The 14,087-nt window shown below is 36.7% G+C and overlaps 1 protein-coding gene across 1 annotated transcript in view; it reads right to left on the reverse strand.

Annotated features, from left to right (window-relative positions):
* The window catches only part of CCSER1 (coiled-coil serine rich protein 1), a 375,259-nt gene that overhangs the window by 71,563 nt on the left and 289,609 nt on the right, over positions 1-14,087 (reverse strand). The gene's annotated exons all lie outside the window — the stretch shown is intronic.

Raw genomic sequence — 14,087 nt, forward strand, 5'->3', positions numbered from 1 at the left:
CCACTAGAAGAAAATTAACACTACTCCAGATAAAACCAGTACACATTCAGGAAAAATGGAATTCTCCCTTCTATTCCACTCCTGTTACTTGTAGCACATCTTGGGTAAGTTTTGTGGAGTTTCTCTATGTACCAAATCACCACAATCCAAGAAACTACACCATCATTCCAGGCACCTTTGATTTCCATTAGTTATCCTTCCAGTGGGAGCATATTCTAGTTGAAGCTGTATATTTGCATGTTCTTCATCAGACCAGATTATGTTCACCCATAGATTCACTGAAAGCTGTTTCATTCAGATAATTTTGCTCTAGCTTGTCACACAAAGAAAAAAATTGTCATGGTTTTTGGGCTTGGTTGGCTTTTTGGTTTTGGTTTTGTCAAACTAATTACAGAACTTACTGCAAGTAACTTGTTTTGATCTTATAGTTCAATGAATAATTAATCAGAATCAGCAGGTTCTGTGCCAAGAGACCAGGTCTTTCTGCCCTTTCCTCAGCCTCAGCTCATTCCCCATCTGTATGCAAGCAAGAAGAGTAAAACCAAACAGAGAGCTCTCATACAAATGTGATGACAAAAGAGAAGCAAGGTTGGAATGTGACTACTTCTTCTGGAAGCCTATCACTATACCAAGTTTGAAAACAGATTAAGCCAGAAAAGCACCACATAACCAGGTAAGTGAGTGGAAGATCATGAGATCTGGATCTGTCACTGATAAGTTTTTATTAAAGTCACAACTCCATGCTGTACTCTTCCCTTCTCATTATCTTTATTTTAAATTAGAAAAATCTCAACTTTTTCAAAAATTCAAAAAAAAAAAATAATAAACTTGTTATAGAAAAGAATCAGGGATGTTCACACCTCCTGGGGTGTTTATGACCTCGAGAAAGCCACCCAACAACTTCATGTCTACACAACAGTGTGGCAGCCTATCTGCACTGTACATACATTGTTACAGTGCTTTTTAAAATACCCTTAAGAATTTCACACATTTAATAAAGACTGACAAGCATACAATTCATTCTGTAGGTCATCTGCTACACATATGCATTTTCCATCCCTTCTCTGAATAACTTTCTTTTTTTAAAATAGGTCAATTTCGATTATCAAATTCTATTCTGTATTACTAAATCTTCTCCACTGAAATTATAAATGATCCATGATCCTCTCTTATCTATTTATGTGTTCACAGCATTTTTTACACAACTCTAAAATTAAACAAAGAAAGGAGCCATATTCTCCCTCTGTGAGAAGACTGCACAGGCCTTTTACAAAACTGTGAATCCTTGTTCAAATATCAAGAATCTAGTGTTACACAGATTCAATGACATGACAGCTGTCACACAAACAATATTATCCCTACAAGTAATTCATTCTGCTAAGGATGCAACATTGTCATACTCTTAGGTAAATGACTAGGAGCTCGGATCTTTTAAAATCTATTTTGCAGTCATTTTACCAATAAGACTCTTACACTGCTTTTAAATAAATTCACAGCAAAGTTTTTTCTGTAAATTGACAGAAAAGTTGTATGTGTCAGCAATTTGTGTATCTTTGAATTGCTTTTGTTTTTGTCACCATGATCCCTATAAACACTAATTTTCATGCCAAATGGATTTAACATCAGAAATGGCTATCACCATTTGTCAAGAGCATTGAGAGAGTCCTTTTTTGATCAACAGTGTAACAAACAGCGATCAGCCTAATCTGCAAGAGGCTCCTACTAACACCACTGGGGACAAAGCTGTGCTGCTGTGTTTCCTGATCACAGTAGGAAATACACTCAACTCACTGCAAAAATCCCAACAAGCCTCCAAATCTTCACTTTTAACAACTCTATTGCCTAAAGGACTGTGACAGTAAGAGTCAATCCACAAGAAGCTTGTTTGACACAGTAAAGCTTCCCACTACGCTCATCTTTTTCACATCTTCTTGCAATGGCACAAGAGGAATCCTCTATTCATATTAGCAGGGTTTCTCATCATGCACCACAGAAGGGTTTTTATTTAAAAAAAGGATTAACATTAACTGCCACATCACAGACTGTATTTGAACCCTCTCTTAGGTAAAATATTTGTAGAGGGGAGATTTTTCTGGTGTTAGCCATGTGATATTTTGTGCAGTAGCGTTGTTCTGTAGGAGTTGATATCACAGAGACAAAACTGACTCAAGAAGACAAAATTATGAATGTGCTGTTATTTAAGAAAGAAAACAAACAACAAAAAAAAAAAAAAAAAACAACCAAAGAACAAAAAAAACTCACATCACCATGCAATCAGATGAAAAAAGAGCTGCTTTATAAACTGAACTCTTGAAGGGCAAAGAAAGATGGGTTCTGTTGACTGAACCTAACAACTGGCCAGTTCTTTAAACATGTTTGTTGTAAACTGTTTGGTTTTGCTGCCAATTGCTTTGTTTTATTACACAGTACAATGCTGCATTAACCACAGTGTGACAGGTGGGCTTCTTCCACCCGCATGACAGACACATACAAAGAAATGAAGGTAGTATTTAATTGATTTAAAGGAATAGAGCTTCCTTAACCCAAGCTCCTTTAGCCATTCTTAAGTTCAACTTCACATTGCAACAACTACATCTCAACTGGAAAAAAAAAAACAAACAAAAAAAAAAAAAAAAACCCAAAAAAACCACCTGATTAGGCTAGTATGGCCAAAAAGTAGCACAGCACAGCTTATGTATATTATATCCCTGCAGGGATATCTTTTCAGATGAACCCTTTGATGAATTTCCCTGGCAGCACTTGAAGTTTTGGAATGTAAAAAAGTCAGGTTACAAGTATCTCTTCTACATTAATCTGCCTTTAGACTAGTGCAGAAGAATATGTGTCATATTGATTAGGATGGTAATTTCAATTAATGCTTCAGTCCCTGGGCTGAACTATAGGTCAGTCCTCTGTGTGCACACAGGATGCTTTGGAATGGACCTGAGGAAGAGTCAATGCTTCACTAATGGGGAGACAAGCAGCATGGTCCATCTGAAATTATCCATCCATCTGTCCATCCATTCACCCATTTTTAATTGGGCACCTCAGGAAGTCTGGAACTGCAGGGCCCAGGCTCCCTTTCATGCTTGCTGGGTGAAATAATGAGCCCCAAACCTCTGGCTCACAAGAGCCTACAGAATCACCAGACACACACAGCAGGTGCTGCATTTGCTTCTGACCTTTTCTTTAAGTCAAGTGACTGTTTCTTTCTGCTTCTTTCTCTGCCATTAGGTGCACACTGCCATTCAATGCCACCTTTGCTAGCAGTCACCTCTTTCTCACCTTTCTCCTGACAAACTATCCATAGTCAAGCACAAAGGCACCTGACAAAGTGATCAGCTGCCCTCCAGTTCACATCCTCCTGTTTAGTTATTTTTTTTAAACTGCCAATAGAGTCTGAAGAGATGAATCTGCTGCAATTGGGCAGTCAAATATAGATGCATCACAGAAGAATATCTGATGTCCTTTAAATCATAGTCATCAGTCAATTTAAATTAAAACTCTTCTCTGGTGAGGGAAGCATTTGCTTGGATTCAGTTTTGCCTTTTTGGACCCTTCTGGGAATGCTCTTTCAAAGTAACTGCATCCACAAAGCCTGCTTGCACTGTTGCTTTGAAGGATTCATAGAGGTGTGCAGGAAATTCTTAGGTACAGGTAATTATGACTTCCATAAGCCACAAAATAAAGGTATGAATACAGGAGAGGAAGGATTGAATAATGATGGACACATACCTCATCTCCTTGTGCCAGAAGAGCCACTAAATCTTCTTAGTCTGTCCTTTATGTTTCCACACTTTAAGCCCTTGTTGTCCAGACACCCAGTGGAAAAAAAAAAACCATAGCACAGAAAAAAAGGAACTCACTCTCTTACAAGATGAGAAGGACTCCATAGATAGAAAATAAAGAACTGTTTGAAAGAGTATTTAACACTCTACATTTCCCAGCAAATAACATAGTGTGCATTTGTGTTTGTATATGCAAATTATTGGTCAAGTTATCTTTCTGCTCCTATAAGCAAAAAAATTCCACTATAATAAACAGAACTGAAGCATCACACAATACCAGTGACTTCTCTGCTTAATGCTGCAGTGAACTGAAAGCTATCTTAAAATACAATTAATACACCTCAGATGCCACTTCTTTATTTAATGAGAAATTATCATTCCCTACACCAGACTGTGAAAGGGGAAATCTGTTTGCAGACTGGGCTTCACTTCCCAGTGTGGCAGCCAAGGAGTTGCAGAATTGCTCTTAGTGGGAATATGAGCTCTTTGAGTAAGACACAGGCCAGTGAGGAACTACTAACAACTGGAAATTGAAGCCAGGAAAAGCAGCATCAGTTCCCCAGCCCAAGACCAGGACAGCTTGCAGGGTCACCAACACAAATACCTCAAGCCTCTTCAAGGGAGATAACCCCTCTCCACCCTATAGGAGTGGAAGAGTTACAAGGATTACTGCTTGCAAAAGCCTCTGCACCTCAAAATTAATTAATATTTATGATGATCAGTCCCATCAAATTTGCATGCTGAAAACATCTAGTTAACATGTGAGTAGCATTTATATGACTGTGGTACTGATACATAAAAAAAATGACAGCTTCATAACATTTGTTAATTTTTCCCCAATTAATTTCATTTACTCTAAGGACCTCTTTCCATCTAAGAGGTGCACAACGCTTTATAAAATAGATTAAACCCAATATAATGCTGACTTAATTTATGGACAGCTATTTCTGTGGGTTTTTTTCTTGTTATGATAAGGAATTATCATTTTGCTAACAAATTTGCATTCATCCTCACACATTGCTAACGATAATTATGGAAATGAAGACAGGAATCAACTATTCTGAGGTCACAGAGGGAAAGAGGATAAAGATATTCAGAAGAGGTGACTGAAGCAAAAAGCTTAAAGAATTCATAACTTAAAAGCCTATATATATAATTCATTAAAAATGTTTATAAACATGGCAATAAACATCAAATGCACCAACTTGCAATTGAAGGATCATCTTCAAGAATACAGCAAAGCATAAAGCAAAATAAGGAAGGCACAAGAAGCCCCAAGTGCCATTCTGGCCATTTCTAATTCTGACAAATACCTCACTATCACAGCTAAAGGCTTTGCTGCTTAGAGCTGGGGTGACCAGATGACACAGATTAGGACCTGATTGTTTCATACCAGGCACAACAGCATCCCAAAATATTTGGAATTCTCATGTACAGTAAAACTGTTTCTTGTCCAAATTTAATTCTTGTCCAACTCTCATTTAAGTGGTCAGGTTGTACAAAATCCCTCCTCCCAGTGCTGTTCAACAAACTGAGATCACTATGGACAAAGCAGCAAACCCAGAATTGCCCATACAAAGATGCCAGCCTATCAAGCTTGCAACTGCAGGAACATTTCTAGCCACAGAGATTGAAGTTTAGATCAAAGAAAAATGAACTAGAGGAGCCCAAACAATCTCTGAGAAATATTAGTAAGTCAACTTTATAGTCCAAGTTCCCTCTCACAAAGTATCTCAACTTCATCCTACTGCACATCGGCAATACCAGAATGAAAGCAATATTTATTATCTTTAAACTTCTTCTTTCATAGTACTAAAAAATTGATAATTTGTGTGTGTGAACCTCCTACATTCTGTAACACTGGCATACCAAACTAACTACTTGAATTTAAACTTCACTCTTACCAGTTTTCTTATTTGTTTTTTTCCTTGGTTTCCACTGCAGCTGTTTTCTTATGATACATAATTATACCCTGCAGATTTCCAGTTAGTCTGTGTTTCATAAGCATTTAAAATTTAATGCAGACATGCTAGTCTGTGAAAATGGTCGGGCTCTAGGTATTTTAGTGAAGAGTAAACAAAAAACTTCAGGAAACATCTTTGTTTCATGTTGTTCGCAAAAACTATTTAATCTTCATTCCTAAATTTTCTCTTGGTTCAGCTGTAGATAAACATTCCCCCCACCCCCCAACTTCACCTCTTTTTACTGACTTATTGAAATGAACTGGCAATTTACCAGAAGAACCAGAAATAGATATTACTCTGTACAGTCATGTGGAGGATGATGTGTTTCTCCCTTTCACTTAAATATGAAACTGTACAGAAAAGCCCCAAATAAACAACAATCAGGCATGCTTGTTCATTTCTTTCTTGGTTACTGACAACATCCAGAAATGTAATGATTATAACAAATGGTAATCAGATAAACACCTAAAGAAAACTATTTTCCACTGTGCCCTCTTTAATCTTAATTTAATCTTTCAGAACTGTAATGATAGATAACTCTAATGATACAATTATCAAAGGGCTACCCATAACAGTGTACCACATAGATGTACAAGTTTAAAATGCTTAGCAAGTATTATCCAAATTAAAAATTTGTTACTTCTTCTCATCTATAGCATTCAACCGTGCTTGAAAATATAAAAAAAAAAAAAAAAAAAAAAAAAAAGTGCTGAATATTCAGTTCATTATTTACCAGGACAAAATGAAGTTATTAAGTCTGTTCATGCACTTCCCCCCCCCCCCCCCCCCCGCCATTATCAACTCTTCCAACCACAAAGGTCACACTATTTTTCCTTTATTCCACTATTGTTTTTTTACAAGAATTTTTCAAGTGAATCATGTCCCCATCCATTTATTAAGAAATGGCTTAGAAATTTAAATTGCCCAAAACTTAAATTTTGTTTGTCTAAAATTTTCAAAGTTATCTGTGAGATACAGTGGGAATGGCCATATTCCTCATGTCATGTTCCTCATGACAACACTGCAACAAACCCACAGCCTTAAGACTGGGTTTCCAATACTTTAAAAATAATTAAAACTGACACTTCCCATTTTCTCCATCTCCAATGCCTTTCAGGACTATTATTAACATCTCTGATAAATGAAGAAGCATAAATAAATAGATTTCTTATTCAATACACATGAAGAGACAACTTTTCTGGACTACTAAGAGCCAGTTCATACAGCCGTATTTAAGAACATTTCAATCAAAGATATCCTTTTACCTGTCCTGTTTTTTTTAAAAAAGTGTATCAAAAAGGTAGAAGAAACTTTACAGCTCTTAAAAAAATGGTATGGCACTAAAGTCACCTTAAGTATACAAATATATTTCACTACCAATAAGCAAAGTACTGAACTATACCAGGAGCAAGAAGGGCATAGAATAAATTGAATGCACATGCTATGGCTTAAAATCAGAGTATACTACACCTTTCAAAAACAAATTTACCCCAGTACTACCATACATAGATTATAACAATCTAGAAATACAGTGATTTTTTTTTTCACACAGAATTAGCCTTAATGTTATACAACAAAGGTAGGTGGATATAAGAACAGCATTTCAGAAGTGCCTAACATTGTAAGTCACCATTGCATCAGACAATCAAAGCCTCCCAAACAAGGCTAATTCCTCAGAAAAATTAAACAGCTCACTATAAACAAGTGGCTCACAAAGGAGTTTATAACTTACCAAGAGAGAGAGCATGATCAAGTGAAAAACTTAAATGGAAAAAAAACCAGTAACACAACAAAAATCAAACTACAGCACAACAGCTTTCATCACCTCTCAATACTTGGCTCTGCAAGAAAGTTAGCCAGAGGAAAGGAATGATATAGCTTTCAGAAGTGGCACGAGGTGTCTGTGTCAGCAATTAGATCCTTCCTTTAATTTCAGTTAATGGCTGCCTAAATTGCTCACAGAAATACCTGTCTCTTTAAACTCTTGGTGAACATTATCCAAATCAGTTATTTTTAGTGTCATACTTTTGAGACATTTAACTTGATAAGGATTTCAAAATGCCAACCCTCAATTTCTTACTGTAATGGATTATGTTTGAAAACACGTGGCTGGGTCATTAACATTACTCAGTACTGGGAAAGTTGTTTATACATGATCTAATAGAAGAGTCAAGGATCAGATGCTTTCCATTTAAAATAATTAATTTAACTCAGTCAAAACTTTTTGTCAAAAGCATATCAAGTTTCCATGCTTATGATTTTCAGAGATTTCCTGGTGAAAAAACAGCAGTTCTTGGCCAGAAAGGGAGAGAGAGAACCTGCTACAGTGAGAATACACATCTGAGATGTAAAAAACACATTTTCAAGCCCCCAGTTTGCTTTATTTAGCCTATGTAAGAAACATTCATTGCTCTAACACACACTGGAAAGTCAATAATTATTATTAAATAAACTCCTGCACTGCAAACAGTTCTACATTTTCATTACATTGAAAGTAATTCATGGAAGCACTTGAATTTTATCTCATTTACAACAACTGCAGAAAATACTTATGGGTTGGAATGGTCAAAAAGGATATACATTTTCACCTTTAAAATAATTGATGGGTTTAAAATGGTCAACACAGACGAACATCTTGACTTCTGGAGTAATGGATGCTTCTGACATAATCCATGCCATCCATGGCCTGATGGCACAGGCCACTATAGTCAGTGGGCACTGAGCCATTGATTTAGATGAAATTTTACTCCAATCTCTTTATAATGATTCTGCTCACTCAAACAAAACAAAACACACATCATGTTTTACAAATGCCTGATAAGGAAACTCCCCTGTCTGACCATCCAGAACCCCTCTGGCACCACTTGAGCTGGGACTTTACACCTTTTGCAGCTACACCCTCCATACTCACAGAGTCACAGCAGGTTTCCCTGGATAGTCTCAGACTTCCAGATCCTTGACAATGAAACAACAAAAAATCCTGGGCTTTGCACCTCACAGTCTAAATGCTGGAAAGTCTGGAGCTGTCAGTTCCAGAGTGCCCAGTCTCCTGGCTGTGCCAGGGGCACCTGGAACCTTTGTTCTGTCTCTTGCCTGGGGCTCTGGCTCTTGCCCCCAGAGCTGAACCTGCAGCTGCACCCCCAGGTACCTGTGCTGAATGGATTCTTCAACACACCTCCCCCAGATGTACTCATGCTTATCAGTCCCAAGGGAAATTAGCAGGATTTACTGTCTGTATTGAGATGATTAGATTAGCACTTTAAGTGCTCTTACTGGGTGTATCAGAATCCTCCCTTGGAGTTTGAAGAAAATCTTTTTTCATAGTCTTTAGTAATAATATCTTGTCAGCAACCTATAATGTTACAAGTTTTATGACTTTTAAATCTTGGCTACAGAGTACTTGCAGGAAAAGCTTACTTTGTAGGTGTGCACCAGAATTCACTGTGTGAGTGTGTGCCTGCCTGAGAGAAGAAACCTGAATGAATCCAGTATTTACCCTTGTGGTGCTGATTATATACAATTTTAAGTTATGCTGGAAACCCTGCAAACTGGAAAGTAATGATGATCCTTCTGTATGCCTTTGTTGAAGCATCACTTGTATTTCTGGCTGCATTTCAAGATTTTAAGAAGGCATACATTAACCATTTTCTTATAGAGGTTTTTCTTATAGAGGTTCATTGAGTAAATAATTGAATTTATAGCATTAAAAGCATCAGTTTTGCCTAAGATATGGATTCAAATAGTGAACTAGTGGTCAACCCATGATGAAAGGTTTAATAAAATAAAATGCAAGTACATAAAATTTGGAAAGAAAGGAAGCTATGATCAAGGCACAGAAGCAGAAAGAAATCAGACAGTACATGTGTAGTTCCCAGTCTCATTGCTGATCCTTTTAGTAAATATTAGTAAATATGTTAGTATTTCATAAATACATCAGTGACATTGGGAAATTACAGATACTGTACTTAACACTCCCCACAATAAAAGTAATTTTTTATTTGCTCGTTAAACAGGTGATGTGGTTCTATTCAGACACTTCCTGGCAGAGCTCTTTTTCTTCGGAAAAATGTGCATAGAGTTACTGAGAAAAAGCAAAAGATATTGAATAAATGCACAGAAGCTTATTGTAACAGAGCCCATAATACCTACTTCACACTCCTCCCTTCAGAACAAATTCAGTGCTTTTCAAGATCTCATATCCTATGATAATAAAGACTGTGAAACAAATCAGATGTATAAATCTTTTTGAGAAATGACAAAATGAAAGGTTTGCACCAAAGGCAGATAGTTGCTGTGATAGTGTGACTTTTAAAATCTGTGCTATACCAGCACAGGAGTCATAAAGAAAGGAAATACTGACATGGGAAATAACAATTAAGAGTGGGAGGAATCCATTAAACCACTGAAGAATGGTGACAGACTGGTTTAAAATAGGCTGGAGGCAGCAGAACAGTAAAAGTGGGGTTGTGTGAGTCATACTTCTACAACTCTACTCAGTCTACTAGAAATATCTATCAAAAACATCTCCAAAACAAACAAAAAGCCAAAACCATAGAGGCTTCAGATGTTTCTCAGGAGAAGCAGAAATTCATCTGGAGGGTGGAATGAGTTAATGATGCCTCCAGCCCACCAAAGAGCATCACTGAACCCTAACCTGCTGTATCTGCCAAGGGGTCACAATGCCTATGGGATTATTTCAGAGTTTGCTTTTAAAACAAAGCAATACATTAAAATCTTCTTATTTAAGAAGTGTCAGCAAATACTTAAAACATTGGAAATGGTGCACTTAAGGTAGAGAGGGTAATTAAGCTGGCTGTGTCAACTAGCATAGAAAGCTTTTGGAACTGTAGGCCCAGCTTGTCATCGTAATTTCTGAGTAAGTGAGGAAAAGATCTCATTCTACACCTAGAAATTAAGTCACACTCTTAATACATGAGTTTCCTGGGCTAACCAATGATCACTACTGTGACTTTCATATTGATTATTCCAAATACCTGCAGTAAAATAAAGCAGTGATTACAGACCAAATGGAAAATTTATCTCTTGCTAATTGTGGGCACAAATGTCGTGAGCTCTCAGAATCATATCCATTCACAAACTGCACTGATTTGCATTCCCAGAGCCTGTAAAGCTGCAGGATGAATTGCAAAGCTCTCAGTGTAGACATAATTTAGTATAGATTACACTTCACTGGACCTACAGCAGTGGCAACACTACTGAGGACTGTCAGCTTTTGCTACTTGACCTGACACTTCTGGTTTCTTACTCAAGGAATTTGCATTAAGGGTATTAATTATAGAAGTCAGAACACAGTTGGATAATAAATACTGAAGGAAATTCTCAGCTCCCTCTAAGGAGAAAGAAAATAATGGAATTTTTTTTTCTTTCATTTAATGCCAATTAGTAAAGCACGGTTTAGATTAATCAGAATTGAGACACAATTAAACATCTCTACAATAAATTACTATTATGGTTATTATTTCCAACTTGGCTTCAGCTAATAACCAGTGAGACTGATGCTCATTACAACAGATAATGTATAATTAGCTAATATTAGATATTTGATGTACTAAATGGCTGTCATAGATCTCTTCTTAAAAGACTGTCACTATATTTTAAAATAATTTAAAAATAATAAAATACTATTATAATAAAGCACAGCATAATGAGTAGGAGAAAAGAACAGGTTCTAAAAAATGGATGAGACATTACTAGGTAAGTTGACCTTTTAGAAATACCCACCCCTTCACTTACCTTCTAAATGAAAGGCAGGATTATTTTTATTCTAGCTAATGAGAGCAGATACAGGTAGTCATAATTAAAAGTCACTCACATTTGAGCCAGCTACAGTTTTGCTATTATAACATAGAATAACACTTGAGTTAAGATTGCAGGACAAATATCATTCTGCTTCGTTATATTCCATATTCTTCTGAAATATTTCAGTTGTGACATAACTTTTTCCCACAAGACCAAGACCTAATTCTTCAAGAAATATCACAAAGAGACAAAAAAAATAAAAGCCTCTGTTAAAAAGAAGATCCTACCTACATGGAAGTTTAAGTGCAAAACCAGCAACAAAGATGACATTCTTTTCTGTAAGGAGAAATAAACTTTTCCTATAGGAAAATACCTTCCTTTTCTAAACACTTTTAGCCATGGAAAACAGCAGAGGATTGAAAGCTGGACTCTGACATAAAAATAACCCTCACTAAAAAGAAATGCCTATGATGGCTTTATCAAAAATGGTTCAGGAAAGTTTTGCAGAAGTGTCTGTGTACATGGATGAACTGGATTTTTTTCTAAGATTTTGAAGAGCACAGCTAAGGAAGACTGCTCTGAACATCTGTGCATTGCTAACTCCAGAGGGAGAAGGAACCAAAAGCTGCACAGAATACTGGCTGTACTGGCTGCTGTGCAAAGTTGCTCTCTCCTCAAGGAAAACCAAATCTTCTGTTTACAACACTTATGGAGGAAAAGTTGCTGATTGGGAATAACTGTGTGTTTATCTGGCAATTTTCTCATGGTTGCTTCTAAGATGGAACAGCTCTGGAGTAGGCTACCTTTACTTCTTACCCAATTGTCTTCTACTCCTTTTGCTTGGTATCAGTGATACTCTTTTAAAGGTAGTGTCTTAATACAAGTAAAGCACAATGACTCAGTTAAAGTAATGGCATATGATGAACTCAAGTGGAGTATCTCTTGCTGCACTGGAAAATACATTTCTTAAAACACTCCTAAGCAGCATCTTATATATAATTTGAATCTTTCTGCTACAAGTTACAGCACGTGCAATATATTGGGAGAATGGTAGCTGAGGTTGATGTTAGCAGAGCTGAGATGCAGCTAACAAATTTCCAGGGAACTCTGGCTTCTAACTTTCATTAGATTAAATTCAAAATCTTAAAATGGTTTTGTACAAGCTTAGGTTCTCCATATTTTTCCAGCACATATCCTGTGGTACTAAAAATGACAGGCATCTGCTTTGGTGAAGTTGGATGTACAAGGAAAGCACAGTGACAGGATTTGCATTCTTTCCTTATACAGAAATGCAGATTTTCTTTTGAAGGCGAATTGTTAAAATCCCAGGAAGAACAGTTCTCTTTCTTGGTATAAAACCAGGTATGAGAGAGAACACAGGCTTGGTTTCATTTCACAGTCTAATATACAAGCTCATTAGCTCAGAGATCTTCAACTGTCCCAAAGAGAGGCACTTTATGGGGCCCTGCTTCGTTACACCTGTATTTTCAGAACCACGGAATGGAATTTCTTTTTCAATCTTCCTTTTCTACAGCAAGGATGTGGGAAAGGTTATTATCATGTTGCTAAGGGAAATGCACCATCCTATCATTAAAAGCCAATATTATTGACTGACAGTATTCAGAGAGGGTTATGGCTTGTAAAATCAGTCATTCACATTACAACTGGAACAATAGTGCTCTCTCTTGGAGTGAGTCAAGGAGAAATAACACAAACTGTTACATTTTATATTATTTTTATTTTTACTAAACGCTGTGAAATGCACTTAACTTTTTCCTGTTCTGACCTCCATTTTACTCAAATTGCAATGTTTTCTGGTTTGGAGATTGACTGAAAATGAAAGATTAAGTAATGCTCTCTGCCCTATTTTTCAGTTTCTTTTACCATTTCTGTTAGACTTTTCATATGAAAAAATAACTTCGTTGTTTTATTAGAGAAAATATTCCACTTCAAGTAAGTAATTTCCAACCCATTTTGGGTTATAGGAACACCATTTCCTTCAAAAATAAAGGCACTACAATGTACTTGTCAGTGACCCAATGCAAACATAATAATGTTTGATTACCTCAGCAAGATAATTTTTAAGTTAGATTTTCTTACCTCTTACACCTTTATCTGAGCTGAGCAGCCCATTTCTTTGTACATGTCATATCTTAGTGCTTTTCCAGGCACAGGGAGACTCATCTACTGAATCTGACTTAGAATGCTGAGCAGACTTCAACATGCATTTAAAGTGGTGTTCGAAAGAAATAAAGAAATGTACCCTGGTATCTTGGCACAACATTGCTCAGTTTCAGCCAAATCTGACTGAGAGACAGGTCTTAAAAGCATTAAATCCCAAAAGAGGAACAAGAATCAGTGAATAGCTGACCACTGATATCCCATCTGTACTTCCACTGATGGAACAATTGAGCAAGCACAATCCTCAACTGTTCTGATATCAAGCTGGCTGGCTGTACAACTGCTGAAAATATGGGGGGAAAAAAAGGAGTTTCTTTTCTGGACTTGCCCAGGTCTGAAGGACCTTTTCTGTGCTGGAAGAACATGAAGAAGAGACACAAACTTTACATTATCA

This window comes from Erithacus rubecula (assembly GCF_903797595.1).
Source record: "Erithacus rubecula genome assembly, chromosome: 5".
NCBI classification, from domain to species: Eukaryota; Metazoa; Chordata; class Aves; order Passeriformes; family Muscicapidae; genus Erithacus; species Erithacus rubecula.